Source organism: Clupea harengus, unplaced genomic scaffold, assembly GCF_900700415.2.
Source record: "Clupea harengus unplaced genomic scaffold, Ch_v2.0.2, whole genome shotgun sequence".
NCBI classification, from domain to species: Eukaryota; Metazoa; Chordata; class Actinopteri; order Clupeiformes; family Clupeidae; genus Clupea; species Clupea harengus.
In genome coordinates, this window is record NW_024879677.1 from 45499 (window position 1) to 51498 (window position 6000).

Here is a 6000-nt window from a genome sequence, read left to right on the forward strand (position 1 = left end):
CTAGAGAGAATCGAGAGAAATCGAAAAAGATTTTTTTCCCCCACCCCTAGTAATGTTGAACACACGAAACACAGTAGTACCTCCTCTCCTGCCCTGTCTGTCGTCACTGTAAATCTGTATTTGATGTATTCCTCATTGTATTTTCTTTTTCTTTTTTTACTTTGTTTCCCTGTATCCTGTGAAGGTGTAGCTTTGTTGGAGGCCTGTCCTTGTCCCTATGTCGTGGCAGTCTGTCCCTCTGTCACTCTCCTCACTAAAGAACGATCCATTGGTGCTTCTGACCAGCTAACTCGACGTTAGAACGAAATGTTAGCTAAGGACAGTAGATAACTTCAGTCGTTCACCAAAAGTATTACTTTTTCGACTAAACTTCAAAAGTCCACGTAGGCTATGCTTTACTGCAGATGCTTGTCAACTTCATAATATGCGTATGGCGTGACGTTAGGGACACAACGCATTAACATTAGCAAAGTACAGGCTACCATAGACTGGATAGGTGCAAGGCTACATTCTGTCAGCGTGAATCTCCTTTATATTATTTTAGACATATTTTTCTTATTTTAGATAATTTTCACGATATTCAAGAGTAATCTGGAAATGTCTTGAAATATCAAAGCGAATTTATAAGGACCCCCTGCAATGCCGTCGTGGACCACCAGGGGGCCGTGGACCCCCGGTTGAAAACCCATGAGTTAAAGACTTAAGATGTTCTTTGAATTAATTTTGTTGTCATGTAAGGGTAGGTGCAAAGTAATGCACATTATATATCACAGTTTTATCAGTGCCGATGTTGAAGTATATTTTACCTTGAGGCTTTATGAATAAACAAATGAATGCATTAATTAATGTTTGTTTATGTTGTCTTTTACTTGAGTGTCATCAAGAAATGATAGAGGATCAGATGGGGAGACACGAGGGGGTTTTAGGGTCTACGGTACAGTGTGTGTGTGTGTGTGATTGCGTGCTGTGTGTGCATATGTGTGTGTCAGCCTGAAACGGCTAAAGAGCGTCTCAGCCAACAGAAAGAGGATATTTTATTTTAGTACCACCTAGACAAGGAATCATGAATTAGGGTGACTAGTCATCACGATCATGGCATGGACATGGTCCTTTCTCAGCGATGGAAGATAGCAATATGTTGGTCACAGGTCGTAGCAACAGTGATAGGAAATGCATGTGATTTGTTGGTTCGGTTCCCATCTGAAACAAAGACTAGGAGATCGCATAATAGGTTAGTGGTGCGGGTGAATATTGGAGATACTCCCCCGACTTCTTTTTTGTGTATGTTTTGCTGACTATTGTCTGCCGGCATGATGAAAAAAAAAGAATACGCCTGGTTGTATCTTAAGTAATTAAGTAATAGTAATAATTTTCTGTGTCTCAAACACACAGGTAAAAGCATTTATTGTCAATTTACACAGTATACTATTAATACATTGGTGTTACTATTGGTGTTTAGAAGTCAGTACTTCTGTAATTTAGCTAGTTAATTAGTTAGTTCAAGACCATTAGTAGTCACTAAACTACAGAGCAGAGATGCTGAGATGGAGAAACTTGGATGGACCCCACCAATTTTCACAAGGTAACACTTAAAGGCATCTGCAGAAGATGTTAGCTCTCAAATATCCCCTGCTGGGTGGCAGATATTAAGAACCTCTAGATGTTCTTCAGTCGTAATTGTAATAATAAAGCGGGGTCTAATAGCAGCTTGTGTGTGTTATCGGCTACGTTCACGTTGTCATGTCAATCTAATTAACAGACTTAGCATTTTGATTGTTTAACAGACTGGCCGATTGTTTAACAAACTGGCCGATAACCGACGCAGCTACGGTAAGGGCTTCAGGGCACAGTTTGATTGGAGATATTAAGAGCCTCTAAATGTTCTTCAGTTGTAATTGTAGCAGAACCCTTGACGTAAGGGCTTCAGGGCACAGTTAGTTTGGAGATATTAAGAGCCTCTAAACGTTCAGTTGTAGATGTAGCAGAACCCTTGACGTAAGGGCTTCAGGGCCCAGTTAGATGGGAGAAATTAAGAACCTCTAAATGTTCTTCAGTTGTAATTGTAGCAGAACCCTAGATAAGGGCTTCAGGGCCATACGGTCCCCTGTAGGGTTTGGGTTTGTAGGTGAAACCGGGGTTGTTATATTTGTTTAATTAAATCAGTCTCATAAAATGTAATAATCATTCATTTTAGTATTTAATATTTTATAACTAAATTACTATAATAATGGAAAACTCTAGCTGTACCACTATGCTACAGTCTCAGTATGGTATTACAATACTAACGTATTGCAATCTCAATACAAGTCTATAACACTTCATGAAAACAACTAGACAAGTGAAGGCAATCAGAGTATTTGGTTGGCGGAAAATGGCTTTCAGTGGAATATTGGAACAATAACAGGCAAGACAATTGTTTGAGTCTAAAATAAACAATTTATTAAAAGTAACAAACAGTAATTAATGGCTAATATTAAATCAGGTATAATCACATAAACACTGGAGTAAAACAATTGAACAAGGCACAAAGTGGAATTGGGAAGTTGGGTAGTGAGGTAGTCTGTTTCAGGAATGCAGAGGAGGATGCGTTAGCTTCCTCGTCTCTGTCTGTGTGTGTGTGTGAGCGGGTGCGTGCGTGTGTGAGCGGGTGTGTGTGTGGGTATGCGAAGTTGCGAGTAATCCCCCTCTCAATGGAGAGATGGGGGAAGTGAGAGGGAGGCTTTGCGCAAGCGCACAGGCGACAGATGCTGTGTGCGTGAAGTAAAGAGTGCGTCAGGCCCCAACTAGATGGAGAATGGTCACCGGATGCTGCTGCAGGTCCGAGACCTGAACTCTATGTTTCTTAGGCGCCAATTTAGTTGGGGGGAGGTGCACAGAGTAAAGAATGCCTGAACAAAGGAGTCTTGCCTTAAGGACTAAATCCAAGCTAGGCCTTAATTCAATACAAGATATTTAACAACACTGAAATCGCGATGTATGCGTGTATATGTTCAGGTGGTGATGTAAAGGGAGTTAGAGAGAGAGAGAGAGAGGGGGCGGGGGGTGCATACACAATCTATCTAACAAATAGCAAAAAGAACCAAGCAAGATTATCAGCGGTCAAGGACCGTGTGGACTGTGAATTTCAGATTGCATTTAGATCTTAATGAAATAAAATAACCACACTTCTCACATAGATTAAAACATACGTATAAAACTAAATTCTGCCCAGATATTAGCCTTACTTGGATCGCTCTTGCATGGCGACCAAGATGTTTTCTGCAGGACTTCCGATGAGCAGCGTGGGACGCAGATTCCTGGAAGTTGCCAGGACCTTCTTAGCTCGTCAGCTGAAACTCGGGACGGCCTGGTGGTCGTTGAGGAGTCTCGAAGGGAATGAAAGTTCTTTTCGTCGACGTGAATGGATGAGGAGGGAACCGGTAGTACTATCGATGTAAACTCAGGTTGCAATTAAACGATTTCAAGTAGATTGGAACTTTGATCAGAAGTTATATGGGCTACGTGTCGTCGTGTCGTCCTTTGTCCTGATGAGAATTCTTCTGTAGAGTCTGGTATCTCTATTTGTGAATGGAATTCACTGCTGCAAAAAGCACCGCGAGAGAGAAAGAAATTCTGGTTTGCTGCTGCTTTAAAGGGAAAAATGCGTCACCCTTTTTTATTACCTTGTTGCGACCAATGCTGAGTCAATGAAATGTAGATAAGGAATAAAGGTGATAAGGGGACTCTGGGTAATGTAGTCTATGGTGGGACCACCTACAGGTTCAAATGAACTGTATCACATTATTCCCAACATCTGTTCAAATGAAATGTATCACATTATTCCCAACATCTGTTCAAAAGAACTATATAACTTAATTCTGAACATCTGTTCAAATGAACTGTGTGGTAGATGAAACTCTCTTTTAGTCTGTGTATGTGTGCCTGTGTGGTAGGTGAAACTATCTTATAGTCTGTGTATGTTTGCCTGTGTGGTAGGGGAAACTCTCTTTTAGTCTGTGTATGTTTGCCTGTGTGGTAGGGGAAACTCTCTTTTAATGTGTGTATGTGTGCCTGTGCACTTTGGAATTAACCAGAGAAGGGGCAGAACATGTTTTTACCGACCATGGGTGCCTTAAGGCTAATCACATGAATTATTTTTCTTTTGTAATATTATGTTGTGGCTAATTACTCTTTATCTTTTCAATCAGAAGACTAGAGACTGTTTGTAGAAATCTAGAAGTTTGTATTGCAGTCACTAATGTAGCAATAAAGGAGAGGTTCCATGGCTCGTCTCTGGGTGTGAACACGCTACAGGCTCTTCTTAAGGCCTTAACTCTGAGAGTTTCTCCGTGGCTTGTTCTGTATGGCTGCTTGCCAAACCCAATCAGAATGATCTTATCTTAATCTTGCATAAGTGGTTATGCCCATGGTGCATACCCTCTTTGTGTAGGCTATGTTTCTTACAGGCCGAAGAGGGGCCTCTGGACTTGTAATAAATCTCTTCTATGGTATCTATGGTATGTACTCCAGACATTTTAGAGCAGGATGTTCTGTTCTTACTGCAGACACACTCTAAGAAACCTCTTCACATAAAAAATATCCTACAATTATTAACATATTTTGTAATATGTTACATGCTTGATAACTTCTTAAATGAGGTTGACTTGAATGTCCGGTTGTGGGATCGAATGTCTCTTAACAACACAATAGTTTTCTGAAATGAATTAGGGAATTTCTAGACTTCTGCAATCTTGCCCTGTGCCTTTAAGGCCAGTGTGCGCACACAATCATGAAGAAACACAAACACTCCCACTTCTGGTGAAACAAAACCTTTTTAGCTTTCCTTGTAGACAGAACGTGTGTGCCTGTGTGGTAGGTGAAATGGCCAGTGCTTCAGTGTTTCAGGATGAGTTCCGTAAGGGTGTTTACAGCTGCCCCCAGTGCAGAGAGACCCTCACTCCTAGACCAGTTATTCGCAGAAGCACATTGCTGGCTGATGTTTTGGAGAAACTGACGAAGACAGAAGTCCAATCTGATGACACGGCTCCTTCTAACGCCGGACCAGACGATGTGGAGTGTGATTTCTGTACTGGGAGAAAACACAAAGCCATCAAGTCGTGTCTAACATGCCTGGTTTCATTTTGTGAAGTTCACATCCAGCCTCACTATGAAGTGCCTCGCCTAAGCAAGCACAAGCTAGTGAATGCCTCCTCACGGCTACAAGAGAAGATCTGCTCACAACACGACAGGATCATTGAGGTGTTTTGTCGCACAGATCAGAAGTTAATATGTATGCTCTGTTCAATGGACGACCACAACGAACACAAAATTGTCTCCGCTATAGCAGAACGAACTAACAAGAAGGTTAGCGCTCTCTCTCTCTCATTATTTGCTTAACTGAATTGTGTAAGAATAGCGATATCTGTATAAATCGTCAGTATTCTGCCAATACCCATCTTTGTATCTGTTGTAAATGTTGCCTTAAGCTATTGGATACCTGTGGACATTTATCCACAGAAAAAGTTGTTGGAGATGAAGAGGGATAACCAGAGGCGGATCCAGCAGAAGGAGAAGGAGGTGCAGCAGGTGAAACAGGCAAAGAAGTATCTGCAGGTGATCGCTGATAAACATGACTGATGTAAACTGATGTTTGTTGCACACATCTCTTGCACACTGTTGTTTTTGCCCCCTAGTATGGGGCGCCGTTTGTAAAATGTTGCATGTTCGAAAATCCTGCTCAGTTTTGGTACATTTAGCATTATCATATGGAAAAAAAGCATGACGATATTCAAATGTCACTTTTTCAAGCATTTAGAGAGAAATTCATGTAAATTCATGCGATTACTTTTCCAAGGATAATTTTTGGCAGTAACACAAAGTTGTTAATTAATATAAATCTTTCATCTAAATGTTAATGTTAAATGTAAATGTAAATGTTAAATGTAAATGTTAAATCTAAACGTAAATGTTCGATGTTATATATAAATGTTAAATATAAGTGTTAAATGTAAATGTTAAATG